The sequence below is a fragment of the Diabrotica undecimpunctata genome, chromosome 5 (genome assembly GCF_040954645.1).
Source record: "Diabrotica undecimpunctata isolate CICGRU chromosome 5, icDiaUnde3, whole genome shotgun sequence".
Lineage (NCBI taxonomy): Eukaryota > Metazoa > Arthropoda > Insecta > Coleoptera > Chrysomelidae > Diabrotica > Diabrotica undecimpunctata.
Window position 1 is genome coordinate 113,366,509 of NC_092807.1, and position 18,185 is coordinate 113,384,693.

Sequence of the window (18,185 nt, forward strand, 5' to 3'; positions counted from 1 at the left end):
AATGAAAAGGAAAGACTTTTATGTTTATGCTTCGCTGTTTAAAACTTCTTTACACCAAAAGAAAGTGAACGAAGCAGGCAACAAATTTGTTAAGAGGAATGTTAAGTGGGTATGACACAACAAAGAGCAGTGTGGAATTCTTTATTGTAAAACTTCATTAAATCCTTTGGAACCTTTCGAGAAAGTCAACTTTCAGCGAAGAGACCGCAATACAGTGTCTTTGACTTCAAACCTTTGTCATGAAGGACCGGTAGCTATTTCTGATAAAAAAAAATAAAACTTAATATAATTACTATCTTACACCTCTGAAATTTTTCATGACTTCTACAAAAGTTTGCCCTAAAGTAATGTCATCATCATCGTTGGCTCTACAACCCATGGTGGGTCTTGGCCTGCTCAAGGATAAGTCTCCATTCTCTCCTATTCTGCGCCTTGGCTTTCCAGTTTCGTACTCCCAACATTCTCAAGTCTTCCTCCACCTGATCCTTAAATCGTGCTCTGGGTCTGCCTCTCCTTCTCACTCCATCTATTCTTTGATTATAAATATGTTTTGGCGGCTCCATCTCATTCATTCTCTCCTTGTGACGACCTAACCACCGCAGCCGGTTTATTTTGATGGACCTAAGAATATCAGGTTTGTCATACAGGCGGTAAAGATCGGAATTATAGCGTCTACGCCATAATCCGTCCTCCTGTACTCCTCCATAGATATGCCGGAGGATTTTACGCTCAAAGCATCTTAAACGTTCTTCATCGCTCTTTGTCATCGTCCATGTTTCCGACGAGTAGGTGAGGATGGGCTTGATAAGAGTTCTGTATATCACTAGTTTCGTTCTTTTTGTAACTAGGCTTGTTGTTAAAAAAATTTTTAATCCATAATAGGCTCTATTTGCCAGATATATCCGTCTGCGAAAGTGATGTACGTGACGTATATCCAGATTCTGTCGAAGATGAAGATGAATTGGATGCAGATTAGTAGTTTGTAATAAGAACTTTTATCTTTTTTTGCGAATTTTTAGTATTATATAGCTAAGATATATGTTTTTGTGGTAGTGCAGGTTAATATAAATTAAATTGGTTTTTATTTTTGTAAGAGTAGAGTACAACTCAAGTCTACGGTCATTTCTATTTTGGTGGATAAATCGATAAGTAGATTTGTTTTGTTGTGTCAATGGACATAAGTGTATATATTTTCGAAAATCTTTGTTACATCAAACAAATAAATTTGGCAATTATAGGTGCTCTATAAAGAACAATCAATGCACAGAAATTAAAATTTCGGCAATTAATATAATTTGGTAAACTTAAGTTTGAAAAGGATCGCTACCTTAATTTCCATTTATATCAAAATTTTAATTTCTTGACTTATAACCCTTTGCACAAACACTAAAGATATTTAATAATGATTATTTGTCGGTAAAAGAATGTAATTAAAAAATCTATCACAAACTTCTCTAACTGCCCTCATTAAATAAACAATAAATTCTAATCCGAACTCTATTTTGCTTTACGATTAAATATAAATACCAAACTATCTTTTTGAAAGATATTATATTACTGTCCCTAATAAATCATTCATCAATTTTCTACAAATAATCATAGTATACCATTTCATTTTAAGCCCAAACACGTACATTCTTTCACGAAGTGCAATTGTTGCTTTCAACTATAAAGACCAAATCGTGGTATAGACATTTGCCCATATAATTATACACATAATGTCCAAATAAAAGATACACAGTACCTGCATACACCTCTCTTTTGTCCATATTTTCAGAGTTTCAGGAAAAGCATCAAATCCCATCTAGACATTTTATTTCATACTTCCTCCTTGACAAAAACATTTTGAATGGGTCCAGCACTGGCAACAATGTCAACAATGGCAACAATGGCTTTTCGGCGTTTTCGGCTTTAGTAACGCGTGTATATTTTAGGTGAAGTTATTGTTAGAAAGTTTGAATAGAATAAAACTGTGCAGCGAATTCAATGGCTGATATAATATATTGTCACATGGTCTTTTTCTAAAGTGACAATGCATTTGTGTGTGGTAGAGGTATTACCTGAACAATATCTGCTTTTGTCTAAAGGATTCTGTAAAGAGATTGTCCAGGAAACGAAGAGAATTTATTTTTGAAATAAGTTTATTCAGTATACGAGGAATATTTAATATTCTAACTTATATTATACATAAATAATATATACATGAATATGTACAGATATTATTATATAATACAGTGTGACTACATAAGTTGGAACCATATGGAAAATTGTTTCATTGTTGTTTTTGTGAAAAAATTTAGGGATTCTTGAGTATTGTTGAGTATTTGAGTATTCTTAGGTATTTTTTTCTTAATTTTTACATTAAAAGACAGTGACAGCTTATGAAAAAAAGGTCTAAGTGTTCTTAAATATGTATTTAACATAATTTTCCATGTTTAAGTACGATATGGCGTAAAGCAATTTCTGCAAAGTGGAACTTGACATATTCTACACAATGTTAACGTTTGTTTTTTATTTTTGTTGGAAATATCTTGCACAACGTCGACGTATTCCACCCTCGACTAGCAAATATTTTTCCTATATTTATCATGGTTTTTGTCCTCTTGTATGGTCTCCCCGTTACCTTTATTCTTATGTTAACTTTTGACATTGGCTTTCCAAACTGAATTAGCTCTTTAGCTCGAGCTATTAAAAATTTAAGAAAATGTATTTTTTCTGATGAAGAACGTTGTAGATTACTCAACTGTTTACAACAGCAACCAGTCTAATACACCAGTTTCCACAATTTTCCCGATCTGCGATCCATATCGTATAAACATGCCATTTGGTCCGCTAAATTCACTACTTCCATAAAATCTTCTAATCCACTTCTTATCACTGCAAAGTACAGTTGTAAGGCCTTCTCTACTAAGAATTAGGACCTCCTTGGTATCTTACCACTTCTCATAAATAACATATTTATTTTCAACAAGTTCAGATTCTCCTCTAATCAATTTTTTGGTGAGTTCTAGTAGATTTTTCCTAATTGTAATAACCGTTCCTAAAGATGGAAATGGAATCTTTTCCATGGGCTTCACTGAGGAACAATATCTGTCAGAGCAGAGTACTACGTCTTTAGACTGTACTAGCTAATTTATGCACGACTCTCTCACCAAGCATTCCATCAACTTGTCTGTCTTCCTCCCTATCATACACATTTATGTCATAGTTTTAACCATTGAAACACTTCTTATCCATATTTTAATATCCCTTTTAACAGGCTTCATCGGTAAGTACTGTTTCAACTCAGACGCTCTTTAAATTTTACCGTGCTTTCATCAACACTTTGACTAAAAGAATCAGTTCTACATTTTCAAAATGTATGCTTTAAACATTTTACAAGTTCGTTTACGTAATATGTCTTGAAAAAATTTAGTTTTTCTATACCATTTATGTACATTTTGGATAGTAATAATATAAATCTATTTTAGAAATACATCTTTTTTTAATTAGCATGTTGGATATCTGGGTTGACCAATAGTGTCGAAGAGCTGGCAATCTGTTGTAACTCATAACACAAAAGCAACTCAAAATTATCGTTTTTCTTTTTTTTATATAAAATTGTTAATTTCTTATTAGTAGATTCGAAAATAAAAATAAAAAATCATTTTTTTAGCATTTTTTTAAAAATACTTAGTTCTTTAGTATTACTTATTATTATTATCCGTAAAATAGTTTCCTCATGTTATCCGGAAAATAGTTAGATTCCCCATGTCTGTATTAACATCTTTATCAACGTCTGTTATACCTTGCAATTACCTTACTATTTACTATTAGTTTCAAAGATCTTTTTAACTTGTTATTATCCACCTCACAGGTGTTTACCGAAGGAATCTTGAATCTTGGAAGAAAACTTTTAGTTAGGGGTACACGTAAACTCATCACTAGACTTCGGCAAATATGCATATTGCATATTTTGCATATTGTGCATATTTTATGCAAATATTTCATATTTTGGCATATTTGTATAAAAGTTTGCATAAAGTGCATAAAAGTTCAGATTTTTATACTGTATTTGAAAATTTTTAAACATACCAATTTATTTCAATTCTTGTATAAAATTTTGTAGTCATTTTAATCAAGAAATGATCTAAGTACGTAATCTCTACAGGTACAAAACATTTACAATTTCAAAGAAGATCAATTTAAGTAGCCCTCAACATTCTTAGAAAGTCTCGGTCACTGAGGCATTCAGTTATTGGGTAATCGCTAAGGGTTCGCTCATTTGCATTTTATGATCTAATCCCCAAATCTATCTACAATTTATTGTATCTTAACAGCAGGTAAACGGCTAATAGTTTTGTTCCTAATTTAGGGATTTTCCAAAATCTCCCAGTTTATTGAATTAGGTACCTAAACATTTCTAATTTGATGCTCAGATTTGTAAATCATTTTTGTTTTGATATTCAAAGCGTAAACACTCGTTGTGCGTAACAAAAAGGAAGATTGTGATTTTATAATGCCTAAAACAACCAGTGCTTCAACTTGGATTAAACCTTATAAAGAGCTGTCTATGGATATGGGAAAAATCTACTTTTCAGTCTGTGGCAAAATTGTAAGTATCTAATATTTTCTATTTAATATCTAATATTTCATACATACAGGGTGTTTCCAAATGACACTTACAACGTTTGACTGTAGATACTTCTCGAAAAATTGAACAAAACGATATAGTTAATGAGGGGTCAAACTTATTTACTTTTCGAGATACAGGGTGTTAAAATTAAAAAAAATTAAATTCTTTTAGTTAATAACAACAATAACTTTAAAACCAATAAACGTATTTACTTGAAATTTAGTACACGTAGGTTGTTTTTAAATGAAAAATAGCTTCCTTTAGTGAGAAAAAATTGGTACAATACAATGGTGTGTATTTAGAAAAATTTTTCACCTTTACTTTTTTTAATGAAGTCAGCTATTCTAAAACACAATTATTTTTATTGTAATTGAATTAACAAAAAAAAACTTTTGTTGAATTTTAAAATAAGTTATATGATGTACTAATGGTTAGTAACAAAAACTAATTTGTGGATTAATACTGCATTTAAAACACTTAGCGAGTGTTTTTTTTTTTCAAACCAGTTATTTGATTAACCAAAAACACCTTGTATATTTTTATATTTTAAAGGTTGGGTTAAAATAAAGATTTTTATTTTTATTTATAGATAGCATGTGAGAAGAAATTTCAGATAGACCAACATGTGAGAACTGCTTCACACATTGCAAAAAAAGGAAAAATAGGAGGAAAACATCAAACTTCAATGGCTAAATGTTTCCAATCTACTTCAAAAAAATTAGATGAGCAAGAAACTTTTAATGAAGACTTGTGTCGCGCATTAGTGTCTGCAAACATACCGCTTTCAAAATTAGCAAATGTAAATTTTAGTTCGTTTCTAAAAAAATATTGCAAACTTAATGTTCCAAGTGATCGGTCTCTAAGAAGAAATAATGTGAACGGGCTATACTCGTCGGTGTTAATTAATATTAAGGAAGAAATTGCAGATAATTATTTTTACATATCTGTAGACGAAACCACTGATTCCTCAGGAAAGTATATTGCTCATTTATTGATTGGTGTTTTTAAAGAAGATACCTTACCAAAATCTCATCTTATTTCATGCCAGCAACTTGAGAAAACAAATGCTTTAACAATTTCGCGTTTTATACAAGAAACATTAGCAACTTTTTTTCTTCCGACAACTATTCCTTCTAATAAATTACTGCTTATTTTATCGGATGCTGCTCCTTATATGGTGAAAGCAGGACAAAATTTAAAAATATTTTTCCCAGATTTAATACATGTTACTTGTGTAGCGCATGGATTAAACAGAGTTGCAAAGGAAATACGAAAAAAGTTTCCTCTTGTAAATACCATGATATCCAGTGTCAAAAAAGTATTTCTTAAATCTCCTATAAGAATTCAACTTTATAAAGAAATGCTACCTAACATTCCTCTTCCACCACAACCTATTTTAACGCGATGGGGAACATGGTTAGAAGCAGCTAATTTTTATGCAGATCATTTTGTTAAAATAAAGAACATAATTGATACGTTAACAGATGAAAGTTCCCAATCTCTTTTGGATTCTAAACAAACTTTTCAGAGTAACTTGCTTCAACAAGAACTTTCATTTATAAAATCAAATTTTAGTTTTGTTCAAAAAACAATTACTCAGTTAGAATCACCAAAACTCTCATTGTTCGAAAGTACAGCATTAATAAAAGAATTTGCGTCATGTTGTCGGAACGTTAGAGGTAATATTGGAAAAGATATTTTAAAAAAATTTGAAGCTACTATGGAAAAAAATAAAGGTTACCATATTCTTTCTGAAGTAGTCAGTGTTCTAGCTGGAAATATTTCGGAAACAATTAATTTAGAACCAAATGTTTTGGTTAGTTTGAAAAATGCTCCCGTTACATCAGTTGATGTTGAACGAAGTTTTTCCATATATAAATATATGTACTCAGACAGAAGCCACAAGTTTTTGTTAGAAAATTTTGAACACCACTTGGACATTTATTGTTACCTTAATTCTAAATAAGTTTATTCATACTTAAAAATGATGTAGTTACTTAAAATAAATGTAAATCTTAATGAATAGTAGGAAATATTTAGTTATGTACACTTTTTTTTAAATAAAATTGTTACTATTTTACGATTTTTTTATTTATTTGTGTGCATATTTTGTAAAATATTTGCATATTTTCGGGTAAACACGTGCATATTTATGCGCATATTTTCTACATTTTTATTTGCATATTTGCCGAAGTCTATTCATCACCAATTAGCTTATATACTCTTGTAATGTACCTACCTACTCACATGTAAGATAATTAAAGTATCTATGTATTTCTATATAGTTTTTAGTCACCTGGTATATGTTATTTACAATTATGAAAAGTTCTCATGTATAATCACTAATAATTATTTGCTGTTAGAAATCAGAATCAATACTCTTCATAAATATTTTCCTATTTAGAATAAATAAGTTTCGCTAGTTTATTCACCTAATACTTCGTATCTATGGAATAATAATAATTTATTTCTCTTATTTCTTTGTTCGATAAGCTATCCGTATTTGCTATTTTAATATTAATATTTGAGTCCAATCTCTTGTACTCAAATCCATCCAGAAACATCGTTAAATAATTGTAGATAACAGAACTTATATATTCATAGTTTTAAGAAATAACAAGCGGAGTGTAATTTTCATCCTCTAATATAATAAATTTATACATGTCAATATATTCTGTTTAATTCCAAAACAAAGAGTTAGTCCGGAGAAGAAATAAACGCATAGTATTCCATAACAAAATTTGGTGTCAGAACGTGGGATATTAGTAGCAGAGTTCCTCTGATTGCTGATAGAAGGAGAGCTGAGGAATTTTTGAATTGACTTGTTTCCTTCGAGGAATCATTCAAAAAAAAACTGTCAGTGTGGAAAAATCGCCACTACAACTAATTACATTGGGGTCCAGTACATCCAGTTCGAAATCCAGTTCCAGTCATAACCCAATTGTAGTTCCATCGGAAGTAGAGGTGAACCCGTGGAATAATAGACTATGCGACCAACAACAATATTCTACTTGTAAGTACATTCTATCTTAAATTCTGTCTCATATTTTAAAAATCTTGTAAACGTATGTCTACTTTATATCCTGATATAAGTAACTTATTTGACGAACAAATACCTTCTCCCGACTCAAATTCTCTTTCAAATTCTTCTACTTCTAATTCAAATAAAATGTCAGTATCAATTGAAATAGCTGAAAAACTTCTCATTCGATTTGATGGTACAAAATCAAAATTATACGAATTCATAGACAATTGTGATAAAGCATACAATTTAGTAAATCCGCAATCCAAACCCATCTTATTAGCCATTATAGAAACTAAATTAACCGATAAAGCTAGGGCCATAACTAGAAACAGAACATTTGACGAATGGAAAGATTTAAAAGACTTCTTATTAGATGCTTATTCTGAACGCCGAACTGAAGGTCAGTGGCAATTGGAATTACATTCCTTACGTCAGATGCCCAGTGAAAATGTAATGTCATTTGCAAATAAAGTTGAAAATTGCTATATAAAATTAATAAATACACTTGATCCAGACTTATCTCCAGATGCAAGAAATGCATGTACTAAACTCTTAAAAACTCAAGCACTAAATGTCTTTATTAGAGGATTAAACAAAGACCTCTCTATTTTAATCAAAGCCCGAAATCCAGATTCCTTAGAAAGAGCTGTTGCTATAGCAATTGCCGAAGAACAAGAACAGTTATCAAGACAAGAAATTTTCAGACCATTCTGTAATATTTGCAAACGAAATAACCATTCCTCAAATAACTGTCGATATAAAAACAATTCAGATAGAAATGTTAGACATCTTCAAAATTCTAGTTTTCAAAACCCAAAATATCCTAATTCAAATCTTCAAAGGTCAAATTCTCAAAATCAAAATTATAAACCTTCAAATTCAAATTCCAATTCTGATTTTCCTCCAAACTTAAGAAAAGAAAATACCAACACTTCCCAACGTTTTTGCAGATACTGCAAAAAACCAGGTCACGTTATAGAAGAATGTAGAAAACGCGAATTTAACAATAAAAACAAAAATCCAACAAATTCTTTAAACTTCCAGAATCCTCGACAACCAACGGTCGATTCTCGAGGAGTTCGTTCAGTTCAGGCCGTATCACAACCATCAACTTCTCAGTCACTTCCTATGTAGATTTACCCTTAGTAAATAATTCTAATCCATCCTCTTGCAAGTTTCTAATCGATACAGGCGCAGATATTTCTTTAATTAAATATTCAAAAATACTAAACATTCCAAAAATTTATTCTAAGTCTATTACTCTACGAGGCATTGATAAAAATGTCTTAAATCCAAATAAAACTATATGTAGTTGTAACGTAAATTTCAAGATAAAAGATTTTGTCCAAACTCATGTTTTCTATGTCGTAGAAGACGATTTTCCTCTTCATTTCGACGGTATATTAGGTAGCGATTTTTTTGAAATAAATAAATGCCAAATTGATTATAAAGAAAATAAATTAAACTTTAAAAATTGTTCTATTTCAATCGAATATATAAAATCTCCATTAAACAATGACAATGACGAATTTCTGAGAGATCAAAATATCGAGACAAGTTCTAATATCGATGAAATATTTCCTTATGATGCTAAATCCATAGAGGATCATTCTTATTTAGAAACCAATGATATCCAAATAACCTTAAGTAGTGAAGAACTACTATCCAATCCAATTCAATCTAAATCTAACTCTAAATCCAAAGAAAATTCAAGTCCAAAATGTGTAAAATCCACTGAGATATGCACAAATAAAACTTGTAACTCTTCACGAAATCATAAATCAAAATCCTGTTCAGAAGAAAAATCCTGTTCAGACGATCTTATACTAAATCAAAACTCTAATTCTAACTCAAGAAGTAATAAAACTATTCTATCCGCAAGAACTGAAACAATTGTTCAAATTAAAGTAATAAATAATGAATTAAGCGAAGGATTATGTCCCGAACGCGAAATCTTTAAAGGTGTATTTTTATGTCCTAGTGTTGTTAAAGTAAAAAATGATTTCTTTTTAACCTCAATCGTAAACACTACTGAAACGGATGTTGAATTAAACGATATTCAAGTAGCAATAGAAAAAATTCCAAATTTACAAAACAATGCAAATATACGAAAAATGTCTTCTTATAAAGATAATACGAATTCTAACAGAATTGCTAAATTAAAAAATGCCTTGAGAACAGATCATTTAAATAGTGAAGAAAAATCATCTTTAATTTCTATTTGCAAGGAGTACAATCATATCTTTTATCTGGAAGGAGATCAACTTACCAGTACAAATGCCATAACTTGCAAAATTCCTTTAAATTCTAATGTACCTATTAGCACTAAATCATACAGGTATCCTGAAGTACACAAACATGAAGTCGAAACTCAAATAAAAGGTATGCTAGATCAAGGTATTATCGAAGAATCAACTTCGCCATGGAATTCGCCCCTTTGGGTTGTGCCAAAAAAGGCCGATGCTTCAGCAAAGAAGAAATGGCGAATTGTTATAGACTATCGACGACTAAATGATATTACTATAGGAGATTCATTTCCACTTCCGAATATAGTCGATATATTAGACCAATTGGGTCATTCAAAATATTTTTCAACAATAGATTTAACATCAGGATTTCACCAGATCAAAATGGATCCTGAGGATTCTCCAAAGACTGCTTTCTCAACTCCGTCTGGACATTATCAATATTCACGAATGCCATTTGGATTAAAAAATGCTCCCAGTATTTTTCAAAGGCTAATGAATACTGTCCTCTCAGGAATACAAAATTACAGATGTTTTGTCTATCTCGACGATATAGTCATTCATGCCGATACATTAGAAAATCATAATAAAAGATTAAAAGAAGTATTCGAAAAATTGTCTACATTCAACTTAAAAATACAACCAGATAAGTGCGAATTTTTTCGTCGCGAAGTAATGTATTTAGGACATTTAATAACTGAATTTGGTGTCAAACCGGACGAAAAAAAGGTATGTGCTGTTACAGATTTTCCTATACCCAGAACACAAAAAGATATTAAGAGCTTTTTGGGTCTCACTGGTTATTATAGACGCTTTATAAAAAATTTCAGTGCTTTAACACAACCTTTAACAAAACTGCTGAGGAAAAATGTTGAATTTAATTGGACAAGCATTCAACAACAGTCATTTGAGAACCTGAAATCAATACTTTGTTCAGAACCAATACTTCAGTATCCAGATTTTACCAAACCCTTTGTCTTAACAACGGATGCTAGTAATTATGCAATAGGGTCCATACTTTCTCAAGGTAAAGTACCAGATGATTTACCTATTGCTTATGCTAGTCGTACCTTGAACAAAGCGGAATCAAACTATAGCACAACAGAAAAAGAATTACTTGCAATTGTATGGAGTGTTAAACACTTTAGACCATATTTGTACGGAAATAAATTTTTCATTTATACGGATCATAAACCACTCACATGGCTATTTAATGTAAAAGATCCCGGATCAAGACTCGTTAGGTGGAGATTAGCATTAGAAGAATATAGCTATGAAATTATTTATAAACCAGGTAAATTAAATCAAAATGCTGATTGTTTAAGTCGTCCTCCTTTAACCATATCTGAAACAAATATTTGCGAAGAAAACAAAAACCCGGCAACAATCACCTTACAAATAAACAAAATGAGTAAAGAAAATAATGACACTTATTCACAGTTCTTATCTAAATCCGAAACTATATTAATAACAAATGATAATATAAAAGAAACAAATGAAAAGATTACATCATTTTCACAAAATTTAGCATTGTTTGTTTCCGTAGATTTAAATTTTAATGAGATCGTTCAGAAACAAATAAATAAACAATTCAGTCATATAGAAAAATTGAAAGCCAAAAATCCAAGACTAAATGACATTATATATATTTCTGATCAAAATAAAAACTTTTATTACATATTTATAAAAAATAATTATTGGGACAATACCTCTTATGAAGATATATTTAATTCCCTAATAAAATTAAGAGACTGGTTATTAAACGATAAAATATTAAAAATTTGCCTACCCAGAATAACTTTTAGCTACGATAAATTAAGTTGGGGAAAAATTAGATCTATGATTAGATTTATTTTTAGAAAAACTGATATATCTATTATCATTTATCATGATATACTAACAAATCCTGAACCTGAGGAAATAACTACAATATTACAAGAGAATCACACTAGTCCTACGGCTGGACACTCTGGTTTTCATCGGACATACAATCGTATAAAAAAACATTTCAAATGGAATAATATGAAAAATGATATTAAAAACTTTATAAAAACCTGTGAATCTTGTCAGAAAAATAAACTCGTTAGAAAAAAATTCGTAAAGCCCATGGAGATAACAACAACAAGCTCAAATCCATTAGAAAAAATATTTTTAGATATAGTAGGTCCTTTACCTTTAACCGAGTCAGGTAATAAGTTCATATTAACATTACAAGATGACTTAACAAAATTTTCTCAAGCTTATGCAATTCCGAATCATGAAACCAAGACTATCGCTGAAAATCTGGTTCGTGGATTTATTTGCAAGTTTGGAAAACCCGATATAATAGTTACTGATCAAGGCCGAGATTTTACTTCCAAATTATTTTCTCAAATCGCCAAGCTTTTTAAAATCAGACATATAAATTGTACTGCTTATCATCCAGAATCAAATGCTGCATTAGAAAGGAGTCACGCTACTTTAGCAGACTACCTTAAACATTATATTAAAGCTGATCAATCCGATTGGGACGAATGGCTAGATTTTGCTATGTTTTCATATAATACAACTAATCATACTTCAACCAAATTCACACCATATGAACTAATATTTGGATATACACCTAATCTACCTAGCAGTATAATACGACCAGTAGAACTCAAATATACATATGAAGATTATTTAGATAATTTAACACTTAAGCTTAGAAAATCTCATGAGTTAGCAAAAACGAATCTATTAGAATCTAAAGTAGTCAGTAAAAAATATTATGACCAAAAGATTAATGACACCGTTTTCTTAGAAGGACAATTAGTATATCTCCAAAATGAGCAAACAAAGAAGGGTCAAACCAAAAAACTTACACAAAATTATAATGGACCTTATAAAATTCTAGAGATAAATTCTCCTGTCAATTGCACAATTTTAGTAAATAAAAAACCAATAAAAGTTCACATGAATAGATTGAAACATGCTTTTGTTTCAGGTATGCAATAATATGGCTGACAAATAGTGAACAAATTCACAAGAAATATACCAATACTCCTATCAACAAATCACCTGGAATCTATTACGAACACATAAAAAATGTTCAATTTATTGAAACTCATTGGAACATATTAAGTCATATTCCTTTACAACCTTTTACAGACAAATTAAATTTTGTAGATCTCACCTATCAAAAAACATTAAGACTGTGTCAAAACAAACCAGTTCTTATTGAATTACGATTATGCGATACTTCACTAAAACTCTTAGGACAAATCATACCTAGACTCTTTCAAGATGAACAAACTTTAAAAAACATAATTCTGCATGAACATTTTAGACCAAAACGCGCTCTATTTAATGCAATTGGATCTGTTTTCAGGACCTTATTCGGTACCTTAGACAGTGATGATGCTGAAAATTTCAATAATGCTATTAACAAAGCTGAAAGTAACGAAAATCATCTTCTTGATTTACTAAAACAACAAATTCATGTAGTAAAAGCCACGATTGCAAATTTTAATAACTCTATTACAAATCTAGACCGAAACAAAGTGATTTTTGATAAAAATTTTGAATCAATTACCAATTACACAGATAAAATGAATAATAAATATTTTAATTTAGATTTAAAACAAAAAATTGAAGAACATTTTACCTTACTAACTTTCTTTATAACAGAATTACAACAAGAATATTCTACTTTAATAAACGTTATTCTATTTGCAAGAAATAATAACCTTCATCCTTCTGTTATAACACCTGAGCAACTAATTCAAGAATTATCTAAAACGGTAACGCATTTACCTAGTACATCGACTTATCCATTTCCATTGACTATCGATTATGCTCATAAATATTTCGATATCATTTTACTTAAATATATATATTTTGATAACAAGATTTTAATTACGGTTAGTATACCTTTGGTTAGTAATACTCCTTATTCTCTTTTTAAACTAATATCTCTTCCTATAATTCATCCAACATTAAAGAGACTTACCTTTATTCTTCCATCTGTCAAATATCTTGTTCTTTCAGAAAATAGAAACATTTATGTTACTATTGATACATTAGAAGACTGTTATTCATTAGATGAAGAAAAACTTATTTGCAAAAATCCTGATACTTTCCGATTTACACACACTAATCCAATTTGTGAAACTGAATTGTTAACTTCAATAACAAACATACCATCTAGTTGCGATACTCGTATAATTCAAACAGAATATGAAATTTGGCATAAATTAAACAAACCAAATTCTTGGATATATGTTTTACCCAAACCAACAGATTTAACTTTAAGCTGTCAGACTAGTACGCCAATATCTATTGTTCTTTCAAACACAGGTATTTTTTCTACTTCGAATAATTGCAAAACTTACACCGGATCAACTATTTTGATATCTGTCTCAAATCCAAAAGAAAGTAATTTTCAGTCTATCATTCCAGATTTATCCCTTCCAGAAGTCTGTTGTGATGATATTAAGATAAATAATGAATCCAAATTACACCTTGTTCCCTTACAATTAAATAATCTCGATCGAGATGCATTAAATTTAGCAAGCCATAAACTAGATAATTTAGAGAAAATGACCTCAGAAACAAATATTAATTTTTCAGACACAATAAAAAATAGTTCTTATTTCACTTATGCAATCTTATTTTTGATAAAATGTATGTTACTTTATATTTTATACAGGATAATTAAATATTTTTACCGACGATTTCGTAGAAATCCGTCACATAGTTGTCAACAAATTACAAATTGTTTAACACTAAATATATGTCAAAGTAAACGAAAACATGTACATGAGACAGATTTAAGTATAGATTGTAAACATAATAAAGACAATAATTATAGTGAATCCAAAAAGTGTGAAGAGACTAGTTTCACAGAGACTACACCGATAAGACGAAGTGAAAGACTATCGAGACTAAAAGAAACTATTTAAATGTGTTAAAATAAAATAATAATGTATACAAATGTTTTATACCATTTAAATGAAAATTCATTTTACAATTATTTTCATTCTTACAAAAGGAGGTGTAATGTACCTACCTACTCACATGTAAGATAATTAAAGTATCTATGTATTTCTATATAGTTTTTAGTCACCTGGTATATGTTATTTACAATTATGAAAAGTTCTCATGTATAATCACTAATAATTATTTGCTGTTAGAAATCAGAATCAATACTCTTCATAAATATTTTCCTATTTAGAATAAATAAGTTTCGCTAGTTTATTCACCTAATACTTCGTATCTATGGAATAATAATAATTTATTTCTCTTATTTCTTTGTTCGATAAGCTATCCGTATTTGCTATTTTAATATTAATATTTGAGTCCAATCTCTTGTACTCAAATCCATCCAGAAACATCGTTAAATAATTGTAGATAACAGAACTTATATATTCATAGTTTTAAGAAATAACAAGCGGAGTGTAATTTTCATCCTCTAATATAATAAATTTATACATGTCAATATATTCTGTTTAATTCCAAAACAAAGAGTTAGTCCGGAGAAGAAATAAACGCATAGTATTCCATAACACTCTTCTTGATAGTACAAACGCATCACCACGATGAAACCAGGGATTTTGAAATAGACTCCGTGGCACGTACAGAGCATAAAATGTTTGCAAACCGCCGAGGTTTGATAATTTAAAAGAATAATCCAAGTCTGGATGTATTAAATGCAAATGCAATGTATTGACTCGTATTAGGGAATTCCACCAAATTCTATTGATAGCTATCTAAAACTATGCGAAAATAACAATTTCTCTCTAATAGGCCACACACCGAAAGACATCCGATATAAATAAATATATCAGTTAAATTTTAAAGCAATTTGCTCAAAACCATTTCTAAATTTAATATATTACCACATAAACAAGAAATGTAATAAATAACAGGCAATTTTTCGCATTAAAAACCAGCAACTTGGGTCAAAAATGCTGGTAAGTTTACCTATTTGCGGTGATGGGTTTATTTATCTCCAAAGAATGCTGGTGATCAGTTTGCTATATATTGGAGGGTCTAATAATTTTGTGAGGGGGTGTAAAATGATGAGTTTGTACACGTCCCCAGTTAGTAGAGATTATATTATAGTTTCCTCTTTGTTGCCTCGATCTTGATTTGTTATTGGCACCGGCACTTGATTATCTGCGAGATCTTCAGTTTCATTTCCAGAAAGTTGTTTATCATCGCTACTGACATCTTCGTCTTCTCGATCATCCAAATTAGAAGATGTCCCTGTCTCTTAGATTTTGTCGCTGTCATCATTCATTCATTCATTTTGGCTTTACAACCCTGTGTGGGTCCTAGCCTCCCCAAGAATTTTTCTCCAGTCGTCCCTATCCATCGCCTTCCTCCGCCAAGCACGTATTTCCATATTTCTCATGTCTTCATCGATGTTATCTAGGAATCTTGTTCTGGGTCTTCCTCTTCTTCTTTGACCAATAGATCTATCAAGGAGCGTTTTTCTAGCTGGGTCGGTTTGCTCCATCCGCATTACATGGCCTACCCACCTCAGACGTCCTATCTTTATGTGTTTTACTGTCGCTGTCGTCATCAGTCTCAAAAGGGTAAGGCTCACTTTCAATGTCTGAAAGTAAACCTAAGTACCAACAAGAAGCGTTACTACCTGACTTGACAATGGCAAGTACGGCCTTGCCGAAACGTCGTCAAAATAATGGTTTTTCCCAAAACCAAAATTATTTAACGTGGAGTCAAAAATCTTTAAACTTAAACCAAGACAAAGATGATTGTCAGAATTTTGAGGTTAAAATGTTTAGTTAAAAAAGCTCTATGGTTAAAACGAACTTGATCTACTATTTAATTATTTAATTTAAAGTAGGGTCATGGTACTGTGAAACTAAAATTTACACTTAAAGCGGACTTTTAATTAAATGTTTATTTGCAATTGATTACGAAATCTGACGATAATGATTTTTTTGATTATATTTTTAAACACCTGTTTATTACAAAATCCAAACTTACCGAACTTATTTCAAACAAATCTTTTATATAAATATCAACCTTATTATCAGGTGCTCAAATACCGAAAGATATTTTTAAAGCGTTTACAATTGTCAGTAATTATAAGAAACTTACAATTTAGATTGGAATTTTTCGTTTAAACTCGCGAGATAACGAAAACCTTTTGTAGCAGCTTGCCCAGGTGGCATTTTACTTGAAGACAGTTGACATTTAAGGCGTTTCCAGCATCCCATTTCAAACAAAAAACACACAATTACATAACAATGGCCAATGTACGCCTACTAACAGGGGATAGTGATGTTCCTAACACGGTTCCAAAAGATACCATCTCTCTATCTATGAGCCCGAATCTCATTCTCAATGCCGAAACGAACACCTGAACGTCCTCCACCAGTGGCGCCCGGTACCATAAATGCACAATAGCATTGTTTTGGCAAATTTTTCATTACATTCTTATAAGATGGTATATCATTTTTAACATATTACTTCCTCTAATATAAAATATATGACATATCCATAAAATTCTATATCTATATTATATTTTTATATATAAAAATCTCGTGTCACAATGTGTGTCCAAGCTAATATTTTAAAACCACTGAACCAATTGGAATAAAATTTGTTTATAAGAAGCAAATACACAAAAGTGTTTTTGTTGGTCCAACTTAGGAGACAGGAAGTTTTTTATTTCGACGAATTATCCTTACTATTTTAATTTCTAAATTCAACAAGTTAGTTCATTTAATCCGTTTGTTAAACAAAATATAAAATATCTTAAAATAACGTTTAACAAATGTCAATTTATTTTTATAAGATTTTGAAACAATTATTTAAAGTTGTAGAAAGGTCTAATACGTGAGAAAATATGAAGAAAAACAACGGTTTTATTTTCCTATATAAAGAGTTACTTTATACCCTTATACAAAATGTTTTGTTATTTAGGACTATACCTTTACTACAATGGTAGTTCATTTAAACATAAAGTGACGTTTAGCAAACGTCATGTCCATTTACTCTTCTCATTTCGCATAAAGTCGAGAAAATATAATGAAATTGTAAGTAAAATAGTAAAGCAATTTTATTTTCCCACACAAACAGTTATAATATATTGACCTGTAACATATACCATCAGATATCAACTTTTATTAGTTGTATATAAAGTGTTCAAAAAAATGTGATGTTTACTCGAGAGTAAAGAATTTTTACTTTTGACAGAATTATGTATGATTAGAATTAAAAATAATTTTAAGTTAAACAGTGTTTACGTACTATAAAACACGATATTTCAACACTTTCTCTACAATAAAGTAAAAAATTTAGTTAC